Below are 11,780 nucleotides of genomic sequence, written 5' to 3'. Positions count from 1 at the left end.
TCTCTTCTCCGACAACTCCTCTCTTCTCTTCTGATAAGCGGCGCAGGGGCTGCCTGACCGGCTTCGCATCAGATCGAACGTGTAACTTGTGCTCGGCAAAATCCGTCGGTACACCTGGCATGTCCTTGGGAGACCATGCAAAGATGTCCCAATTCTCACAGAGGAAATCGACGAGCTCGCCTTCCTATTTGCTGTCGAGGTTTGCACCTACGACGGCGTACCTCTCTGGGTGCTCCGGATCCAAGGGTATCTTCTTTGTCTCTTTGGCCGGCTTGAACGAACCTTCGGCTTCCGACTCCTTCGGGTCGAGCGATATCTCCGACTGCTTGCCGGCCATCACCACAACTCGCTCAAGGAGTCGCTTCTCGGCTGCAATCACCAGGGACTCGGCCAGCCGACTGCTCTCGGCCGCGCAAGCGGATGACTTCCGGTAGTCGCCGGCCACAGTCAGAATTCCCCTGGAACTGGGCATCTTCATCTTGTGGTAGGCATAGTGGGGCACCGCCATGAACTTGGCCAAGGCGGGCCGGCCAAGTAGCGCATGGTATGGGCTCTCAAGGTCCACTACCTCAAACCAAACAAACTCTCCTCGAAAGTGATCTTTGTCCCCAAAGAGGACGTCAATCAGGATCTTGCCGATTGGTGAGCAGGAAAGCCCAGGAACAATGCCGTGGAACACAGTCCGGCTGTTCTGAAGCTGTCTCTGCTTGATTCCTAACTTCTCCATGGTGTCCTTCTACAGGATGTTGATGCTGCAACCCCATCTATCAGAACTCGCGAGAAACGCGCGGCCCATTTGTCCATGGCAAAGGTGGCGTCCAGGACCAAGGCGTAGGAGCCCGGACTCGGCATCACTTCTGGGTGGTCAGCCCTGCTCCAGCTGATGGGCCTCTCAGACCAGTGCATGAACTCTGGCGTCTCTGAGGCTACTGCGTTCACCTTTTTGTCGCTGCAGCCGCCTGCTGCGTCGATCATCAGCCACACTGGTGAACACCACGTAGGCTCCGTGCTCTTCAGGGTATTCGTCTTGTACTGCGCCGACTGGCCTGACTGCCGGCTGCTGGGGCGGAGGCGGAGGCGGAGGCGGCTGCCCAGCAGGCGGGGGTGGCAGGAGGCCGTCTCCCTTGGCGATCCTGGTGAGCCAGTGGCACTTCCGGGTGGTGTGATTCGACGGCTTTGCGCCGCTGTGGAACTTGCAAGGTCCATCCAAGGTCTGCTCGTAGGAGAAGGCCGGCAACCAGTTTGGCTTGCCGCCTTTCTGCCGCTTGGGCGGAGGCTGCTCTTCTGGCTGCTGGGCTTCAACGGTCGCGACCTGCCGGCTGCTGGAAGCCGGCTGCGGGGCCTTGCGCTTGTTGTCGCCCTGCTGTTGTCACCGGCCGGCGTCTGCCGCCGGAGTTCTTGGAGCCGGAGGAGCTACTTTGCCAGTCGTGCTGATTTGAATTTCCGTCTTCATGGAGGAGTCAGCCGTAGCATACTTGTCCGCTATGATCAGCAGCTCGTCGAGGGTTTCTGGCTCGTCGCAGAGGAGCTTGTGCTTGAGGAGGGTGCCTTCTCGGCACCCGGCTGTGAAGTACTCGATGGCCTGCACCTCGTGCACGCCCTTGCAGGAGTTCCAGAGCTCAACCCAACGCGTGAGGTAGTCGCGAGTCGACTCGTCAGGACCTTGCATGCACAAGGAGAGCTGGCGAGGCTTGGGAGGGCGCTTGTACATGCTGGTGAAGTTGCGGACGAATGCTTCAGTGAAGTCGACCCAGCTATTGATGCTGCGGGGCTTTAGGCTGTTCAGCCATGTCCGGGCTGTGCCCTGGAGCATGAGCGGGAACGTACTTTACGGCGACACGCTTGTTGCCGTTTGCTATGCTGACAGCCATGAAGTAGTCGACTAGCCAGTCTTCCGGCTTCACGGAGCCGGTGTACTTGGGCGTGTCTCTTGGGAGCGTGAACCCTTTGGGAAAGGGCTCGTCCCGAATGCGGGGCCCGAAACAAGGCAGACCCAGCTCATCTTCTTCTTCCAGCTCCAGGGACCGATGAAGTCGGTCGATCTGGTGGCGGGCGTCATTCTCTCCAACTCCCTCTCGGCGGCCAAGGCGGTCACCGAGAGTCGGATGGTCAACAGGCGGTGGGGAGACTTGCCTCTCCTTGCGGGGAGGAGGAGGCGGACAGTCGTCCCGTCGTTCCACTGCTCTCGGGCGGCCGTCTCGGTCGCGCTCTATGGTAATCCGAGTTCGACTGTGGTTGATAGCCGGCTCCTTGTCCTTTCTTCCTCGGGCACCGCCAGTCGGCGTCCGAGACGTCGCACCTTGATCTCGGCGCGGGTCGTCGTTTGGCCGCTGCGGTGCCTCCGTGCGGCAGCCGGCCTCGTTCTGCGCAGCGGCCGCGTCGAGGAGCCGCTGGACTCGCTCCATCATGAGGTGGCGCTATTCACCCTCGAAATTGTCCAGCTCATCTGCCGCTGCCTGGGCGGCTCGGATGTTCTCCGCTGGCGTGGCATACACGGGGCGGCTAGCCCCAAACAGGCTGGCGATGGCTACGCCGCGCTGCTGAACCGTGCCAAGGCGGTTGGGCCCTGCCGGGGCCGGCAAGCCGCCAACAGCGCGATCCATCTCCCGCTGGTAAGCTTCTGACAAGCGTCTCATGCTGGCCAGCTTCTTCGCGCCTTCAACAAGCTGAAGGCGGCGCGCTTCTAACGTCTCTGTGTCAGCATCTTCCGGAATGGGCGCAGCTAGGTCTTGCAGCGCCGCGCCGAGTGAGTCGGGCGCCCCTCCGCCAGGGGACTCGTCATGACTGATGACCAGTACCTTAGTGATGGTGCTTCCGTCGCTCTCTGTGTGGGGGAGAGGTTCGTCGTAGACCACCACGTTGGTGGGGAACGCGACGACCGACACGGTGTCGGAGTCGACCAGCATCGGGTCGGTGGAGCCTACGGACTCCAAGTCTACGACAGGCTCGCCGGAAACGTGGAGTTGATCGAGGAGGCCCGCGAGGAGGTTTTCGGGGCCGCCTGCGCCTGCGTCGGATGCAGGTTCGTCGGAGAGGCGGACCTCGCCGACAAGTTCGGCCAAGGAGCTAGCGGTGCAGGCGATCTCAACACCGCGCAGCGCGTCGACGCAAACTTCATCTGGCGTGCCTGGCTGGCTGCGCTCGCCAGGGAGGAAAAGGGTTCCCGTCCAGAACAGATCTCCGGACGGCGGTGCACCAGGCCCCACGGTGGGCGCCAAATGTCGGGGGTTTGGTGTGACATATGCCCACGGATGGCTTATCATGGTGGGGGCGAGTAGAACGTCGCCGATGCCTGGGAACAGGATGAGGCGAAGACATGCACGCCGGCAAATCTTACCCGGCTTCGGGGCTCTCCGGGGAGATAACACCCCTACTGTTGCTCTGCGGGGTCTCCGCATGATCACTATGGTCAAGTGTTTACAAGGTTGCTCCTTGAGCTGGGTCTGGTGGTGGGAGAGGGCAAGGCTAGCTCTCTCCCTCTATCTGGTGTGGTATAGAACTACTGGGATCCAACCCTTTGCATGGGTGCCCTGGGGGGTTTATATAGGCCTACCCCCCAGGGGTACAATGGTAATTCGACTGGGTGCAGCCCCAACTGTCAGTGCCTCCAACCTCCGGCTTCTCCGCCGACTGGTGGGCCCTGCCGACTGGTCTGGTACGGAGCCGACAGGCCGCGTCCGCCGCGGGTGGGTCTTGCCGACTGCTGATTACTGTAGTTGTGCTCCTGATGACGCAAGCTCGGTCATGGGGTCACAGCAACAGCCCCGCCGCCTGGCGGGCGATCACTGTGGCCACTCCCCATCTCTTCTTGATTAATGGCGCGTGGGCCCCGAGGGAGGGCTCGGCCGACTCCCCCGGGCCGACTCCCGACGGGTTCGACTGGCAGTTCTCCCGCCGTCTCCCAAGGTCTCGCTGAATGGTGGGCCCCGCTGCCTCCAGGCCGTACAGACAAGCCGTCGTGGGCGCAGGACCAGGTACAGTGATGCTGATGTCTTGGCTGGCTGGGCAATAGTGCCCCACCGTAGGGAGATCTTCCCTAGTACGGCGCGTTGTAGCCATGCCTGCCCTTGGTAAGGGGCGGTGAGTGGGCTTCATTGTAGCTACGCCCCTGCCCAGTCCCCCTCGATGAGGTCACGGTTTGTTGGAGTCGCCGGCCAACTCCCCAAAGCCGGCTTCTCTGGAAGTCTCCCCTAGGACTCGGCCGTGAGCGGGTAGTTGGCCGCCTTGCCGTAGACTCCCCAGGAGGCGGCTCTTCGCCCTGTGGTCTTGAGGGGCGCAGCCTGCCCCGATGTCTTGAAAGGTTATGGGCTTCGGGTTGGCCTACCCGTGGCCTATTACTCCGACATCGGCACACGGCTTTCATCAACGTACCGTGTGCTATTTGCAAACCAGATTGCATATTTTTGTTCACACATACTATAGTGAGATCGATTGAGTGTGCTACCTCTAGGATATAATAATAATAATAACAACAACAAAAAACAGTTCATGTTCATTGCCTGAGCTGACAGCATATCAAGGTCAACATATTAACGGTTCTTACATCAACAGAAAATTGGGCATAACTCACAAATTCAGTACGCATGACAGTTCTAAATTGAACGAATTAAGTTGCAGGGTAGGCATAAAGACTAGTCTTACAGCTTAATTCCCATGTACATGGGGGAACTGGGATCATTAAGTTGACCCCGAATGAACTTGGGGGTTTTGATGATTTTACGCTTCTCTGTTGCACTGGTGTGCGATCCCTTGGCTGGAAACTCATCAAATTCATCGTACTCGTCCTGATCGGCAACATCGTCGACACCCAGTACCCTTCTCTTCCAATGCATCGCTAAATGGTCGTTCTTATCCAAGGGGTCCTCCACAAAGAAAATCTGGGTAGCATCGCTGGCAAGAATGAATGGGTCCGCGTGATATGCCATGGTTGTCCTGTTAACACAGGTCTTCATGTACTCATCTATCCTTACCTAACCAAGAGGGATCCATGTGCACCTGAATAATGCCACCTTAACTTTCACATAGTCAAGCTCCCAAATCTCTTTCATGGTTCCATAGTATACCCTTTTATCAGCTTCATTTACAGTCATGCATTCTATTCGAACAGAGCTATTCTGATACGAGGTCTTCTTATCACGTTCCTCAGTGTAGAACGTGTATCCATTTATGTCATATGCTTGGTACGTCAACACCGTAGGTGATGGCTTTTGTACCAACCACGTAGCAATGTCATAGATGGATCCTTGTGCCAAACGATTCTTCAGCCATTCGGCGTACTTCTTAGTGTGCTCCTTCATCTCCACTTCTGATGAAGGCACCATTGGTAAGAAGCTTTGGTGTATCTCTGCCAAGTGTTCTTCGGCATAAGCGATGAGAACTGGGCTGTATAGCAGTACCGTCAAATGGGCTTTCTCTGCCAATTCTTCGGGTGCAGCCATTTGCATGCCAGCAAGGACCGGCTTACCTTTCGGCCTTCCCTCATGGCAAGAGAGGGGCAAACCTATAGGTCTTTGTTTCATCTATTCGGTGCAAATATCAACCAACTCCTCCGCGGTATAACCTTGTAGGATGCTTGCCTCTGGATGGTTTCGGTTCCGACAAAAGCGCTTCAGTATTCCCATGAACCACTCGAAGGGATACATGTTACGAAGAAACACAGGACCACAATACTTTATCTCGTCGACAAGGTGCACAGTGAGATGGACCATGACATCAAAGAATGACGGTGGGAAAAACATCTCTAGGTTGGACAATATTCTTGCAATATCATCTTGCATATTATCCAACTCTTCAGGATCTACAACTTTCTGCCATAGTTTGTTGAAGAAATCACAGAGGTTAATGAGTGTGTTTCTTATATATTTGTCCATCAGATTACTGATGGCCACCGAGAGGATTTCTGTCAACATTGCGTGGCAATCATGTGACTTCATGTGTCCCAACTTCATTTTACCTGAGCTCACATCCACGAGACTTCTGATGTTTGCGTAGTAGGAAGAGGGTGTCTTAACTGACAACAAATAGGTGAAGAACTGTATTGCTTTGTACTGAAATTGTAACTCTGGTGAGCTTTGATGAATTTGTCAACATCTTCTACTTCACTCTTGCGTTGTGATTGATCAGCAAGCATATCCAGCCGTGAACCATCATAATCCTTTCTTTTACCTTTAATCTTGAGCAGTGTACCAAGGATGCTTTCACATACGTTCTTCTCTACATGCATGACATCGATGCAGTGACATACACGTAGAATCTCCCAGTAAGGTAAATTCTAGAACACCAATTTCTTCTTAAACACTTGATCCTTGGGTGTTAGTTTCACCGTCAAAGGGTGGTTCTTGCCAAGCACAGCATTAATTTTTTAGCCATGTTGTGCACCACCTCCCTGTCATAGGGTCTTGGGGCCACACCTGCCTCTGTCGTACCATCAAATTCAGCTTTCATCTTTCGGTATGGGTGATTCATCCGCTAGAACCTACAATGGCGCAAATACACTGTTTTGCGCGAGTTGGGAAGTCTTCTGCTAGCTGTCCTATCCATGCATGTGACACACCCTACATCTCCCCTTGTTTTCTGCCCCGATGTGTTGCCTAATGCCGGCATATCTTGAATGGTGTGCACCAGCATCGCATGTAGATCAAGAATCTCCTTTCTGTAAGCATCATAACATTTACAGCAGGCACATCTATCCACACTGTCAGCAGTTCTTCTACCAGTAGCTGAAAGTAAATGTCGATGTCATTTCCAGGTTGCTTCGGGCCTTGGATAATCATTGACATCATAATGTATTTTTTCTTCATACACAACCAAGGAGCTAGGTTATATATGCACAGAAGCACCGACCATGTGCTGTGACTGGTGCTCATATCACCAAAAGGATTCATCCCATCAGTACACTCCCCGGCCCTTATACTTCTAGGATCCTTGGGAAATTTTTCAAACTTGTTGTCGATTAATTCCCACTGAGCCGCATCTTTTGGGTGCCTCATAAACCTATCCGCAATTCGCTCATCATGATGCCACCGCAACCTCTTTGCCTCTCTAGGGTTTGCAAACAAATGCCTCAACCTTCGAATTAAAGGCAAGTACCAAAAAACCTTGAACGATTCCTGTCTTGATATTTTCATCCAATTTGTACTTGTCCTTTGCTCTCCTGCGCTTGTATCGTGCATGCTTGCATGTGGGACATGCACAGAAATCTTTGTACTCACCATGGTACAATATACAATCATTCACACAAGCGTGTATCTTCTGTACTTCAAGTTCCAATGGGAAAACAATTTTCTTCGCTTTATTCGTGCTTCTAGGGAGCACATTATCTTCCGGAAGATATCTTTGAAAATACCTAAGATCTCTGTGAAGCCCTTGTTTGATAGACTACTTGCTGCTTTAAATCTAAGAAGCGCCAGGGTGGCACTCAACCTAGAATATTTCTTTTTGCAACCTGGATACAATTCTTTCTTGGAGTCTGCATCAATGGTTGGCAGATCCTTGTACCAAATCATATTCTTTTCTAGGCCCTTGAAATCTACAATCATAGCAGCAAAATCTGGCATATCAAGATCGTCGTCATCTGCGTGGATGTCTCTTGGTTTTCCAATGGGCGTTTCGGCTTTCCGGTGTTCCATTGGTAGCTTGACGCCTCTGCCCCGATGTTAGATTCAACATCCATGTGACACTGATCAGGGTTTGCATCTCGCTGCCCTGGGTATCTTCATCCATGACCTCCTCTTCACCGTGTCTGGTCCAACGTGTATATCCATCCATGAACCCCCTAGAGACTAAGTGCATTTGGACATCTGCAACTTCATGTGACTCTGTATTGGCACAATCAGTACATGGACACAGGATGTAATCCGCGTCACCAATACTCCTCTTTGTACTTTCATCCAAATTCATGAACTCTGTCACGCCACTGATAAAATCTGCTATTTTTTGATTCTTCATCCATCGAGATTGTTCCATCTGCAGCAGACGAATGGTAGTTGAAACAAAACAACAACATTAATACACGGATTAACTGTTGCCCAGAGATGCGTGCATAAATCACAAGGTTTTATTTTAATAATTATTGTGGGCGCTCCATGTTGTTGTCCAGACATGCAATGACAAAAATTAATGGCCAAAAAATTTACACGCAGAGTACTAGGACAACACTACACTTAGGAATCGAATACCTTAATTAAGCCACTCATGAAAAGAATACCTTAATTAGTTAGCCGTGCGGCGACCTCCACCCAGCAGATAGACAAGCGCGATGTGGCAGCACGCCGAGACAGCAGGGTCGAGGAGCAAAGCTTAGTGAAGTTGCCGCTTGAAGTTAGACCTCCACTATCCCGCCATCGACCGCGATGGATGTGCTCGAATCACGCCGCCGACCTGGATGGTTGAGCTCCTCCTATCTCCCGCCACAAACCGAGGATTGACCTCCTATGACGCCGCCACCGCCCATCAACCGAGGATTGACCACTTCTCTGGTAGCCGCTGCCTAGGCCGCCGCCGCCATCTCTATATGCAGAGCGGCTGTTTTTTTATGGATATCCGCGGAGCGCCTGTTTACACGGTATCTCACCGTAACTCAATTATATGGACAGGGTAGTACATCACATACGGTTATGTAACGGCAACCATGTCTAACCTACGTTGTCTTCTCACATGATTTGGTGAGGAAATCTTGTGTGACGTTGTAATACCCAACACAAACGACATGTACAAACAGTGTGTCACATACAACATATATATAGTGCCATTAGTAGTTCCCGACCGTTAGCTTATCTCCATAGTTTCCCCATTTGCCCCAAATCCCTACATAGCCTCCAAATTCCCTTGTGTGGCGCTAACATTGGGGGAATGCAGACGAGTGGTGCTGATGGTTTTGGTGCGGCTGCTCCTGCTCGTATCGCCGCCAAGCATTTGCCTAAGGTCATCAGAAGGCAGGTGTACTATGGATCCGAATCGTCCTGTCAGGTTCCAATCTATCCCGATCTTTTTTAGCATGTCCAAAGTATAGATCCTTGCTGAATCTATCCTGAATGACCCCCCACCCCCCTCCCAGGAAAGCGATCTACTGCCGGATTCGGAGCTTGACTCCAGACTCCCGCAACACGAGTTCGACTCCGAGTTTTGCACCACCGAAAAGTACCAAAAGCTGAGTTGTGTGCACGGGCACAGTCCCGCTTGACGTGTATGCACGGAGGGAATAGACATTGGCAGGCGGTTTCTCAGTTTCCCCTTATAGGTTAGTGCTAATTAAGTTCATCATTTTACTTCAGTTAATGCCACCGCTCATCCAGAATACTATTTAACATTGGCAGGGTTATGAGGCTTGTGCCTTTGTTAACTGGCTGGATGAAGAATGGCATGGCAGGGCTCGGAGTTTTATCACCAAGCTCGCAGAAGATAACATAAAGCTGAAGAAGAAATTGGCTGACCTGGAATATACAGTCAGTACGATGAAGCAAGAAAGAATCAATCACACGAAAAACAGATGAAAGCAAGAGACAAGAAGGAACTAGCATGTGTAGTTGTGGTTGTCGCATTATCCATGTTCTATGTGTTGTTTGCAATGATGACTAGGGTTTTTGTTTGACAGCATTGCTAAAGCACATCTAGATGTGCTCTAGGTAATGCACATCTAGGTCCTATGACATTGATGTTACGCGAATATTCGTGTAGATATTTTTCTTTGTCTTTTTTCTTTTCCTTTCTAGTTTGATTATTACTGGCTTTATCAATAAGAAGAGCTCAAATATTTTTTTTGAAACTGGGCAAACGATTTGCCACTTTCATTGATTAAGAAGAAGGTTTAGAGGTTTTGGCCAAAAAGCCGAATTACAACACATTACTCTCGTGGCACTACATTACTCAAATGCTTTGCCCCTGCAAGACACCATAGCTTGGATATGTATTGCTTGTCAACTGTCCTACTCCGTTCATACCGGTACCGGTGCGTAATCCCAAAAGTCGTTCCTTATTTTTGTCCTGAAAAAGGAAACCAGCCAAATAGCCAATAGGAGTCCTGCGCAACTGCTACTTCTTGAGTACTTACGTTGGTTTTCCCTTGAAGAGGAAAGGGTGATGCAGCAGACTAGCATAAGTATTTCCTTCAGTTTTTGAGAACCAAGGTATCAATCCAGTAGGAGGCCATGCACGAGTCCCTCGTACCTACACAAACAAATAAATCATCGCAACGAACACGATAAGGGGTTGTCAATCCCTACACGGTCACTTATGAGAGTGAGATCTGATAGATATGATAAGATAATATTTTTGGTATTTTTATGATAAAGATGCAAAGTAAAATAAAAGGAAATAAAAATAACTAAGTATTGGAAGATTAACATGATGGAAGATATACCCGGGGGCCATAGGTTTCACTAGTGGCTTCTCTAGAGAGCATAAGTATTCACGGCGGGTAAACAAATTATTGTTGAGCAATTGACAGAATTGAGCATAATTATGAGAATATCTAGGTATGATCATGTATATAGGCATCACATCCGAGACAAGTAGACCGACTCCTGCCTGCATCTACTACTATTACTCCACACATCGACCACTATCCAGCATACATCTAGAGTATTAAGTTCAGGAGAACAAAGTAACGCTTTAAGCAAGATGACAAGATGTAGAGGGATAAACTCATGCAATACGAAATAAACCCCATCTTGTTATCCTCGATGGCAACAATACAATACGTGCCTTGCTGCCCCTACTGTCACTGGGAAAGGACGCCGCAAGATTGAACCCAAAGCTAAGCACTTCTCCCATTCCAAGAAAGATCAATCTAGTAGGCCAAACCAAACTGATAATTCGAAGAGACTCACAAAGATAACCAATCATATATAAAAGAATTCAGATAATATTCAAATATTGTTCATAGATAAACTTGGTCATAAACCCACAATTCATCGGTCTCAACAAACACACCGCAAAAGAAGATTACATCGAATAGATCTCCACAAGAGAGGGGGAGAACTTCGTATTGAGATCCACAAAGTGAGAAGAAGCCATCTAGCTAATAACTATGGGCCCGTAGGTCTGAGGTAAACTACTCACACTTCATCGGAAGGGCTATGGTGTTGATGTAGAAGCCCTCCGTGATCGATGCCCCATCCAGTGGAGCTCCGGAACAGGCCCCAAGATGGGATCTCGTGGATACAGAAAGTTACGGCGGTGGAATTAGGGTTTTGGCTCCGTATCTGGTAGTTTGGGGGTACGTAGGTATATATGGGAGGAAGGAGTATGTCGGTGGAGCAACAGGGGGCCCACGAGGGTGGAGGGCGCGCCCAGGGGGGTAGGCGCGCCCCCCTACCTCATGGCCTCCTGGTTGATTTCTTGACGTAGGGTCCAAGTCCTCTGGATCATGTTCGTTCCGAAAATCACGTTCCCGAAGGTTTCATTCCGTTTGGACTCCGTTTGATATTCTTTTTCTGTGAAACCCTAAAATAGGCAAAAAAAATTAACAATTCTGGGTTGGGCCTCCGGTTAATTGGTTAGTCCCAAAAATAATATAAAAGTGTATAATAAAGCCCAATAATGTCCAAAACAGAAGATAATATAGCATGGAACAATCAAAAATTATAGATACGTTGGAGACGTATCAACAACCCTGGGAATTTGGAGCGACTGGGTACAAATAATTGCGGTTGATTATATCAGCGGTTAGATAATACGTCAACCCCCGCTTCAATCCCCGCTTCAATTGGCAGTTCCTCTTCTCTGTATACCCCGCTTAAGTGTCCACCATCTTCATCATCCCCGGCAGGCCGTGCTACACA

The sequence above is a fragment of the Triticum aestivum genome, chromosome 1A, assembly GCF_018294505.1.
Source record: "Triticum aestivum cultivar Chinese Spring chromosome 1A, IWGSC CS RefSeq v2.1, whole genome shotgun sequence".
Lineage (NCBI taxonomy): Eukaryota > Viridiplantae > Streptophyta > Magnoliopsida > Poales > Poaceae > Triticum > Triticum aestivum.
Note: the sequence above shows the minus strand (reverse complement) of the source record.